This window comes from Adiantum capillus-veneris, chromosome 11 (genome assembly GCF_014529385.1).
Source record: "Adiantum capillus-veneris isolate H3 chromosome 11, ASM1452938v2, whole genome shotgun sequence".
Classification (NCBI taxonomy): Eukaryota; Viridiplantae; Streptophyta; class Polypodiopsida; order Polypodiales; family Pteridaceae; genus Adiantum; species Adiantum capillus-veneris.
Genome location: NC_140941.1, coordinates 121,578,428 through 121,590,696, shown reverse-complemented (window position 1 = coordinate 121,590,696; position 12,269 = coordinate 121,578,428).

Below are 12,269 nucleotides of genomic sequence, written 5' to 3'. Positions count from 1 at the left end.
GATTAAGGAGGCTATATCCATCTCTCAAAAAAGGCAAAAGGCTGTTGTTGACAAACACAGAAGATCCTTAACGCTCAAAGAAAATGATTAGGTCTTACTCAAGTTTCCTAAGGCTCGATTAAGGCAAACGACGAGCTAAAATCCTACGGGCCATCAAAAGTATTATGCTAACTAGCAAAAAGATACTATGGTCCTTTCCAAATCTTGAAGCCCATCAATGAGACGGCTTACCAACTCAAGTTGCCCAACCATTGGCTCATACACAACGCCTTTCATGTGAGCCTACTTAAGCCCTACAAAGGAGAGCCACCAAGTGAACCAATTATCGATGAAGACCCTCCCGAAGTTAAAGACCAAGAAGAGGTGCTATAACCCGAAGCTATCCTTCGGCATTAAGACAAGGTACTACGACATGGTAAGATTATCCGACGGTATCTTATTAAGTTCAAAAATTATCCTTTTGAAGATGCTAGATGGATGCAAGGAATACGGCTTAAGGATAGGATGAACCTTGTCAATGCTTACAATGCTACATTAGAGTAAGCAAATGTACAAATTTCTTTTAAATGACCTATGTTTTTGCCTTATAAGACTGGTTCTCTTTTTGATTGTGCACAAATTTAAGTAGTATGCATACTTAGAATCATGCTTGTGATGACGACGTCTCTCAAACACCAAGTAGAAATTGTCACTCTACTTTGGGAGAATGAAATGGAGTAAAGACCAGACATGCTTGCGGCAACTATTTCTCCCAAGCACCAAATGGATTAGTCATCCATCTTGGAAAGATCACGTAGGGTAAAAAGGGATCCTCTACTCGCCAAGTAAGATTGACTAACGACTAAGGCTTTATCTCTTCTACCTCAGAGTCAAAGACGACTATGATTTCAAGAGAGAGGTAATGTCATAAAATCTAATGTCTAACCAACCCAAATGATTTTCTCATATTAAATTGCTCACATAATGTGGGAGAATAAACAGGAACAAGGGTTAAGATATAGACATGTGCTTATAGATATATCTCAACACAGGCCAATGGTAAAGGGGCCCAAATGAGAGATGGTCTATCAAAGAGCAAGGCTAACCAATGGAGCATTAGACCTTAGGGTTAGCTTCATTGAATACCTCCATAATGTGTGTAAAATTCCTTTGACCTTAGGTAAGCTAGGGCTGAGCTTGAGGTGGGAACCCGACCCAGCTTGAGGTGCTTGTCCTGCTTGAGATGCTTGTCATGCTTGAGGTACTTGTCGTGCTTAATTAAGGTGCTTGAGGTGCTTTGTTGTGGTTGCTTGATATGCTTTTGGGAACACCCCCAAGCTAGAAGTGCTTTGTCATGCTTGGTAAGTAAGGTGCTTGAGCACCTAAAGTCAAAAGGAGCCCTACATAAGAGGGGGCGAGCCCATATTGTAGGGGTTAGTGAGAGAATACACACACACACACACACTCAAGGTAACCCCAAGCCTTAAGAGGCAACAAGGACACATGTCAAGCTCCTACCCATGTTAGCATCAATGCTTAAGCTTGCCCTCTTCTTCATCTTCTTTTCTATGCTATTATGTATGCTAGCAACAAGAGTTATGATAAGTGATCCTTTTTCCTATGAAATGTTTCTTCTTCCTCTTCCCTACCCTCATTCCCTGCTAGCTCTCTCCACCTTCGAAGGTGTTTGAGGTCTTGGGACTGAGGCTTGGGATAGTTAAACCTTTCTTCAAAGTTTATGTTATGCTTGTGATGCATGAAGCTTTCCATCTTCATTGCATCACCTAGGTCATAAGGGACACAAAGATTGTATTGTAACAAGTCTCTCTTCATGGGAGAAATCATAATACGAATGCCTATTGGAGGGGGGGCCGGCTCCACATAAATCCGGTCCTCAATTGTTGTCATGTTCTCTAAATTCTCTCTCTTGCAAAAGTATTGTTCATGCCAAGTTAACTAATTGTTGTGATTATGTTGCTATCTTCAATTATGTTCACCCGCTATGCTCACCAAGTAATTTCTCAAAAGTACTCTCATTAATTTTCGCTAATCTCAAGTTAAATAGGCCAATTCCATTACATTGGTATCAGAGCATTTAATTTCTCTTGTCTTGCTTAAGAAGAGAGGTCCTTAAGTAGCCAATAAATGGTTGATGTTCTTAATTATATTAGGGTAAGTGGAACTGGGATCTATTATCACTTTTGTTGAGCCCACTATGTGGGATATGGTGCACACCTTAGGATCTTTGGACTTAATAATGGAGTCTTTTTAGACCTTCCTATGGCTTTACCATTATTGACCCATAAGAAGTTTGAAAGGAGCTAGCCCTCGGCAACTCTGCTAAGTTAGACTAACTCTACTACTCTCTATAATTAGCCACTTTGAGCCGTGGGTGTAGATACTTAAGAGCCAATTTTCAAAGCCTAAGAGGAGTGGCAACTAAGGTTTTGAATTGCCAAAGCATACACTAAGTACAAATAATTTTGTTAACATGGCTGACAATAACCAAGAGAGTAGAATGAATATTGATAGCTTTGATTTTGCACATGAAGGTGCTAATGATAATGCTCCCATGTTTGTGAATTATCTCGTCACTAGGTTGGAGCAAGCTATGGGCAACCCTTCCTTGCAAGCCGAAGTTACTCAACAACTTCGCGCTGATAGCCGTTTTTCGGCTCTCCATAATTGCCATAGTAAGTTACTCCACCCTACCAAATTCACCCAAACGCTATGGCTATCCCTACCATTTCACTGTACATAGGCGTGTGTGAGTTAGGGGGCTTTTCCCATATCTTCTTAAAAACCCTCAGCTAGGTAGTCACTGGGCTAGTTGAGCCAAAAAAATAAAAAAAATAAAAAAATAAAAGTATATTATGGCCTCTTTGTGTCTAAATATTTCATTGTATATATGGCCTAAATATAGGGATTTTTTATAATTATTTTGGTATTTTATTTAAATATTTCTACTTAGGTGTGTATTTTATTAAACTTATGTACACCTTCTTTCATCCTCTTACACCATAATTATATTTTTTGCCAATATGTACATACTCTAACTTCATATTTTTCCTTTCTACAAATCACTCCCACATTTTCACCCTCACCCTCGTGAAAACAAAAAATTGATTTCTACTCATTGGTTACGTTTATTATATTATTTACTTGCATACCTTTTCCTCTTTCACCCAAAATAATTCAAGGAGGGACCATATCATATGATTCCAATATCTTTCCATATCCATAACTCCTCCATATTTTTATTATTATTTTTATTCATTATTCTAACACCATGTGCCCATTGAGCTAAAGTCCATGAATAGTCCATACACTAGTCCCACCATGTATATATTTCTTTATTCACCAATAATCCTCCTCCATGCATGGGTCAAGGGCAACTTGGATGCTTTGTATTATAATATGACAAAGGAGGGGCTCACTCTTGGATGCATTGTACAAATTCAACAAAGGAGGGGGCCACTAAAAGACTTTTGCAGGCATAAAAACATGCTTTTTGGTGAGAATTTTGGCACCTATCTCCACTCCGAATTTGGAGCGGTGGTCAAAAGAGAAAATGTAGCCCACGCTCTGAATAATCACCTCAAATTTTTTCATGATTTTTGGAGCTACCAGCGGTGAGATATGATTTTTTGAGTGGACCCCAGTCTGCCCACTTTTCTCACAAGTAGCCCTTAGTCTTCTCTCACCCTTCCACACACCTACTCACTCTTACACATCCCTCCCTCTCCTTCCCTCACTCAAACCTGCAATTTCCATGGCTTCTCCCACCCTCTTCACCATTACCCTTCTCTCTCATCCCTATAGTTCTTTTATGAACCTCTACATACATACACCCTCTCCATGTCTCTCTCTATTGCTTCTATGTTACAATTTCATTTACCTCTCCTAAAAATATCTAAAATTCAGCATCTTAACCATGATAACTTCTGCAAATTGAGTATTTTTCATCAACAAATCCTCTTTTCATCGTGGTGGTCAACCGTGGCGGCGGCGTAAAGAAGCGAAGAAGAAGAAGAAGACCAGCGGTCATTTTTTCCACAATCTACACAAGGGTGAGTTCAAACTTCTTCAAAGCTTCACCATCTCAATGATTCTCTTTTAACTCACCCCTCTTCCTTCATCAAATCAACTCATCCTACCCATTATAAATGTATCACTAACAATTCTAGTGATTATTACCACTAACAACTAACTTCTCTTGTAAAAATGCACCCACACTATCAACATATGGAGTAGGCAACCGCACAAGTAAACCAAATTCACTCACTCCCATGGAAGTTTCTCTCCTTTCACCACATCAATAATTCTCTTACTTGAGCCCACATCCATGTGACTCAAGAGAAAAGAGGGACCCCATTCTCATTTGAAATTCATAAAAATTCATAATCCTTGATCTTTCCTAATAAAATTGATTAGGCTTAATCCTAATCAAGGCTTCCAAAACCTATAAATAGAACCCATTCCTCCTTGTAAAAGACATGACTATACCATTGCACACTAGATTGAGCGTACCACATGCCAGTTCTATCTTGGTTGTAAAGAGAGAGTAAGCTTTCTATACACCATCACCTTGGTGCATAGAAAAGCTTGAGCTAGTTTGAGTGAGTGCGAGTAGAAGATATTCTTCCTACCATTGTTGTATCTACCCCAACATCAATGAATTGGTAGTTTTGGGTGCAATTCATGTCCAAAGGCTCACGCTTCTCCTCCAATTTGGCTTGGCAAACTCATTCAGCTTCATAAGGTGACTTGTTTCATTGAAGGTTGTTGTTTTGTTGCTTGTGATTCATTGGCTATTGTTTGGCTACCATTGTAAGAGGGTGGATGGTGAGAGGGCTCCCATAACCCTAAGACAATGTGCTAGTGATGCTATAACCAAATCTTGTCACTTGATTCCGCAAGCTCTAAGTTCCTTTTTGTGCAAAATGTAAAGTTGAAGCTAAGTTGTACACTATCTCTCTCTCTCTCTCTCTCTCTCTCTCTCTCTCTCTCTCTCTCTCTCTCTCTCTCTCTCTCTCGTGTTTTAGTGTGTGAGAGTGTTCCATTGGTGTTAGGGTTAGTGTAAATTTCTTGCTTGTTTGTGGGTTGCTCTAACGATTCTCCTCTTTTGCGTCCTAGTTCGCTCTTAAACTACGTGGTGCCCCTTGTGTAGTTGGGATTTGGCTGTGGGTTTGTTGTTTTGGTTTGTGTTGTGTTGTGCCCCAGCCCCATTGAGCAGCACGGGAGCCTTGAAGGGTGTCTAGAGGTTGCTCTTCTTGTTGCCCGCCCCGAACCGCCTCAGCGCTTATGGGATTGCCCTTCCTCTCCAAGAGGAGAGAGAGCTAGGCGGCCTCTTGAAGAAACCCCCAAAAGAAGACTCTCTCCCATTCGAGAGGAGGAATCCAAAGATCAAGAAAGCAATGAAAGTTTAAGTTCCTCTAAAGATGTGACTCCACGAAGACGGCGATCTAGACGATCACCCATTCCTCCCAAGAGGAAAAGATCAACACACGATCCTTCTCCTCATCATTCCAAAAAGGAGGAGAGGAAACAAAGGAAGAAAAAGGCTAGGAAAAGGTCACCCTCTTCTCCTTCTTCTTCACCTTCCTCCTCTTCCGATGAAAGCTATGGATATTCTCCTAGAGAATACAGAAGGGGAGGACATCGCAAATCATACATTGCATGGTGAAGGTCACAGAAGCTAAAGAAGTTCAAGGAGGGAGGAAAGAGTATCTCTTTTCTCACCTATGATGGCACCTTTGGTGCTACAAACAAAGTGTTGGCATTCATCCAGCAATTTGAAGCAGCTTTTGGAGACGAGGGCTTCATAGAGTCCTCCAAGCTATGCCACGTAGCTATGCACTTTCAAAAATCAGCTCGTCAATGGTGGGCAAGCCTTCGTGGCAACGACAAAGCTCTAAAGACATGGAAAACTCTACGAGTTTGCATCATGAAGCAAGTCCTTGCAAGCGATGCAAAGGAAAAAGTGCTTACCAAATGGTGCAGCTTGAAGCTTTTCTCTCATGAATCTATCCACAAGTATGTAGACAAGTTTTGGGATTTACATCTCAAAGCTACTGTCTTTCAAAAGATAGACTTTGCTGAGCAAAGGCAGCAATTCTGTGTGGGATTACTTGAAGAGATGGCCGAATACATCAACTCTCACTGGCCTGGTTCTGTTAGCAAAGTAATCCATCACACATTGTTGCTTTACGCATCAATTTTCATCAAGGGACTAGATGGAATGTCAAGCCCATGGAAAACAAAGATAAAAATGATGCAAAGGGAAAAACCAATGCTCAAAATTATTCCCAAGGCACTTCCAACAACAACAACAACAACATTCGGTCCAAGGAGAAGGGATTTTACAAAGGTAAAAACAAACTCTCTTTTGAAGAGCTTAAAGCTTTTTTCAAGGACCATAAGTGTTTCAAGTGTGGGGAGCAAGGATACGGCTATTCTTCTTGCCCCAAGAAGAATGCTCGCAATGAGACTCCTAGGGCTTCCACTATCGAAGCTCCAAAAGAGGATGTTCATTGCAAAGGATCATCACTTTCCTATGCTTGGGGAAAGGTAAGAGAGCATGATGCCTTCATCTTGTTTGACCCCAGCTCTACTCACAACTTCATATCAATGGAGTTGGCCACCAAGTTGGGCATTCAAGCTTTTGAGATGGGAGATATGGTAACGGCTGACACAGCTTTCAAGGGACAACAAGCCTCTGTTACTCCCTTGATTGGGAAGTTGAGGCTTCATGTCCAAAGCTATGTCGACAAAGAAGACTTTTTCATCTCTCCTCTCCAACATGAGGATGCTATCCTAGGGGCGCCATGGTTTGATCGCATGGCTACCAATATGATGTTCCCTGAAAGGAGAATCTACTTCACATACAAGGGAAACGACATGTGTATAGATGCTAGTGAGCGTGGTCGCACTATTCCATCCTGTTTTTGATAAGTCAATGAAGAGCTCAGTTCCGCGTACATGATTTTTGTCAAAGAGTCTCTAAAAGATCCTAACGTTTCATCAAATATAAATGGTAGGAATCAAGAAGAGTTAGACTTGTCTAATTATCTCAAAGGATTCCAAGATTTGTTCATCGATGATATCCCTATGGACTTACCTCCACATGGAAGCACTACTTATTGGGGACTCCATTCATTCTCCGAACCGATCACCAAAGTCTCAAGTATTTCATAACGCAAACCAAGATCTCCGACAAACAAATGAGGTGGGCAAATTTTCTTTGGCAATTTAATTTTCATAATGCTCACATTGCTGGTAAGCACAATCAAGTGGCCGATGCACTTTCACGACGACCAAAAGTTAATGCCATGTCTATAGTTACTCACAATCATCTATCTTCTATGATAGATAAGTATGCTACTGACCTTGAATTTAGAGACATAATGTCAGCCCTTGCTTTGAGGAAGAAAGAGGAACCATTCACCTTGCAGGATGGTTATCTTCTCCACAGCAGTAGGCTATGTGTTACCCATTCCCTTCGTGAGAAAGTTATGTATGAATCCCATGGTCCTCCCTATACAGGGCATAGAGGTATTCAACCTACTCTCCGAGGAGTAGAGACGTTTTTCTATTGGCCTACCATAAAAGTGGACATACAAGAGTATGTTTCAAAATGTGTAGTATGCCAAAAGACCAAATATGATAGAGGGAAGCCATTGCCTATCCCAAATTCACCATGGGAGAGTATATACATCCATGGTTTCATCTTTGGATTTCCCAAGTCTATCCATGGAAATACGAGAATATGGACAATAGTCGACAGGTTTAGCAAGCAAGCACACTTTATTCCTATCACAAAGACTATTAAGGCACACCAAATGGCAACTCTCTTCATATCTCAGATTTTCAAACACCACATCCATCGTGTCAGATAGAGATCCTAGGATGACCAGTAATTTTTGGAAAGGTCTCTTTGAAAATCTAGGAACAAGATTGAATTTCTCTTCGGCCTATCACCAACAAACGGATGGCCAAAGTGCGATAGCCAATCTTATGATACTCGATCTACTCAAGATTTATGTTACGGAAGTAGATCAACGCTCACAATGGGAAAAGTACTTACCACTTGTAGAGTATGCTGACAATAATACTGTACATACTTCTACAGGAAAAGCACCTTTTGAGATCATTGAGGGAAGACCTAAAAGTCCCTTGCTACTCAAAGTACATGGGAAGATCTTCGCTGCTGTTGAGTATAGCCGTGACCTATAAGACTCTTTTCAAAAGATTAAGGAGGCTACATCCATCTCTCAACAAAGGAAAAAAGTTGCTGCTAACAAACACATAAGGGCCTTAACATTTAAATAAAATGATTGGATCTTACTCAAGTTTCCTAAGGCTCATTAAGGCAAACAATGGGCAAAAATCCTATGGGCCATCAAAAGTATTATGCTAAACTAGCAAAAAGATACTATGGTCCTTTCCAAATCTTGAAGCCCATCAATGAGACGGCTTACCAACTCAAGTTGCCCAACCATTGGCTCATACACAATGCCTTTCATGTGAGCCTACTTCAGCCCTACAAAGGAGAGCCACCAAGTGAACCAATTATCGAAGACTCTCCCAAAATTGAAGACCAAGAAGAGTTGCTACAACCCGAAGCTATTCTTCGGCATGAAGACAAGGTACTACGACGTGGTAAGATTATCCGATGGTATCTTATTAAGTTCAAAAACTATCCTTTTGAAGATACTAGATGGATGCAAAGAGTTGCTACAACCCAAAGCTATCCTTCGGCATGAAGACAAGGTACTACAACAAGGTAAGATTATCCGATGGTATCTTATTAAGTTCAAAAATTATCCTTTTCAAGATGCTAGATGGATGCAAGGACGACTATGATTTCAACAGAGAGGTAATGTCATAAAATCTAATGGCTAACCAACCCAAATGATTTTCTCATATTAAACTGCTCACTTAATGTGGGAGAATAAACGGGAACAAGGGTTAAAATATAGACATGTGCTTATAGATATATCTCAACATGGGGCCAATGGTAAAGGGTCCAAATGAGAGATGGTCTATCAAAGAACAAGGCTAACCAATGGATCATAAGACCTTAGGGTTAGCTTCATTGAAGGTACTTGTCGTGCTTGATTAAGGTGCTTGTCCTGTTGGATGATTAAGGTGCTTGAGGTGCTTTGTTGTGCTTGCTTGATATGCTTGTAGGAACACCCCCAAGCCAAAAGTGCTTTGTCATGCTTGAAGAGTAAGGTGCTTGAGCACCTAAAGTCAAAACGAGCCCTACATAAGAGGGGGCGAGCCCATATTGTAGGGGATAGTGAGAGAATACACACACACACACTCAAGGTAACCCCAAGCCTTAAGAGGCAGCAAGGACTCATGTCATGCTCCTACCCATGTTACCCTCATGGTGTGCCTAAAGCCTATTGGTTGCCCACCCAAGGGGTCCAATGATAAATTAGGATATTTCATTAATTGATTTTGCATTTATCAAGTCCTCTCTCTCAAAGGGGAAAGGGGGACACTTGTCCCAAGGCTACCCTTGTTGCTTGTATTGCCTCCTGCTTGTGATTGGCTAGGCCTAGAGGGATCCAATGAGCTTCAAGCATGAGCTACAAGGGGGGGTCGACCAAAGCAAGCTAGGGGGTTGGTTAGGGGGTATACTCACCCACACACACTCACATTATGTGCTATGCAAAGTGCAAGAGCTCTATCTCCTTCTCCAAGCTCCTTGAGAAGTTGAGAGCCTACACCAACACTCTTGGCTATGGAGTGCAAATCCAACCAAGAGCCATGCATCAATGCTTAAGCTTGCCATCTTCTCCATCTTCTTTACTATGCTATTATGTATGCTAGCAAGAAGAGTTATGATAAGTGAGAAACTAATTCTTTCTCCTATGAAATGTTTCTTCTTCCTCTTCCCTACCCTCATTCCTTGCTAGCTCTCTCCACCTTCGAAGGTGTTTGAGGTCTTGGGACTGAGGCTTGGGATAGTTAAAGCTTTCTTCAAATTTTATGTTATGCTTGTGATGCATGAAGCTTTCCATCTTCATTGCATCGTCTAGGTCATAAGGAACACAAAGATTGTATTGTAACAAGTCTCTCTTCATGGGAGAAATCATAATACAAATGTCTATTGGAGGGGGGACCGGCTCCACATAAATCCGGTCCTCAACTGTTGTCATGTTCTCTAAATTCTCTCTCTTGCAAAAGTATTGTTCGTGCCAAGTTAACCAATTGCTATGATTATGTTGATATCTTCAATTATGTTCACCCACTATGCTCACCAAGTAATTTCTTAAAAGTACTCTCATTAATTTCAGTTGCTCTCAAGTTAAATAGGCCAATTTCATTACACACACACACACAAAGAGAGAGAGAGAGAGAGAAAAAAAAAACTAACACCAAACAGGGTCTCAAACCTCCCCTATAAGGTCCTCCATCTCTATCGCCGCCAGAGAGGTATTTGCTTCACATTGCACAGATCCTAACACAATGGTTCTAAACGTTGAAGTACTAACGGGATCTTACTATAGGTGCTTGGATCTGTAAGGCTAAGGACTCAAAATATAAAACGCTAGGGACCATGAATGGGATCTACAACCACAACAAGCCTATGGCTTGCTCTGTTGTCTCCCATGCTGGCAACGAACTGAAAATTGGAAAATGTTGGCTGATTTGAAGACTGAATCTCAAAATGTTGGGACTATGCATGAAATCTGCAAGTTTCAAAGAATGCTAGGGTTGAAAACCAATGGAAGTACGGATTTGCCCACTGGTGGCTGAAAACAATTAATCTGCTGGTCATGGCTGGAAATGTTGATGAAAAAACATCGTGGAAGCTGATGGTACTATGAGTACTAGATGTTGGTACTGAGGATACCAACCTATGCTCGAGAAGTGATCCCCAACATTACTTATGTGTGGATTAAAGGTAATCGAGAAACACTAAATAAAGTCGTACAAACAAGAAGGTAGATAGAACGGCAAAAAACGTAAGCAATGAGATCAATGAGACAACCAACACTGACCAAGCACTAGTCTCAAGTACAGGAAGCGTGCTTGACATCTTTGTCATTCACCAATTGTGACAAGACATAGCCAGCCTCCTTTGAAACAAAAACTACAAGTATCTCAATGCCAAATCCATTCCCTGACACACTCTAGTAAATTTTGGAATTAGGGTTGCAAAGAAACACACACAGCTTGGAGAAGATGAAGGAAGCTCAAGGCACACAATAGAGAGAGTGTTACTTAGTGTGCAATGGAAAGATAGATAGCCCTAGAGTGATGAGCGTATATATAATGCTCGGGGGGAAAAACCTCCTAAAGAGGGAAAAAATGCCCTAGCGGTCCTAGTGTGTTCACACACATCACTACCACATGTATATGGTAACAAATCCGCCCTGGAGTGATGCGGTGAACGAGAGCTGGCACATGATTAAGAGAAGTGCCATGCCCTGAGGACATGATCAGTCTACGAAGGGGAATAAGCCCAGAGCTTTGCGGAAAGCTTCGAGCTTCTCACGAGACAATGCCTTTGTGCAAAGATCTGCAAGGTTGTCTTGTGTTGGCACATAAGCCAAGCTAATCTCTCCTTCTGAGAGCCTCTCCCTAACATATTGGTAATGCACCTCAATGTGCTTTGTGCGAGCATGAAAAACTCCTCACAACTGCCAATGCACTCTGATTGTCAGTGTAGATAGTGTTGGCAGTGTCCTGTCCAACACCCAAATCGGCCATAAGGCATCTGAGCCATACACACTCAACCGTAGTTGTGAAGACTGCCGTGTACTTAGCCTCACAACTCGAAGTGGCCATGGTAGGTTGCTTCTTGCTCAACCATGATATACATGAACTGCCAAGCACGAAACAAAAACCACTTGTGGACACTCCGGTGTCAAAACAACCAGCCCAATCTGAGTCCGAAAAATCATGTAAGTCTGGTGGCAATGATCCCCCCTTGGGATAAAACAAGCCAAGATGTAAAGTGCCACTAAGGTAGCGAAAAATCCTCTTAACAGCCTGCCAATGCTTAGACCCTGGGCTATGCATAAATCTGCTGACATGTGAGACTGCAAACTGAATATCTGGCCTCGTGTTGCATACATAAATGAGGCATCCAACAGAAGTTTGGTAAAGAGTGACATCTGCAGGATCACCAGCATCATGTAGACTCAATTTCAAACCTGTTTCCATGGGAGTGGCAATAGGTTTGCAATCTTCAAGTCCAAACTTACATAGCAATGTCTCTATGTAACTTTTCTGACACAAGGCAATACCACCATCACACTGCTTAAACT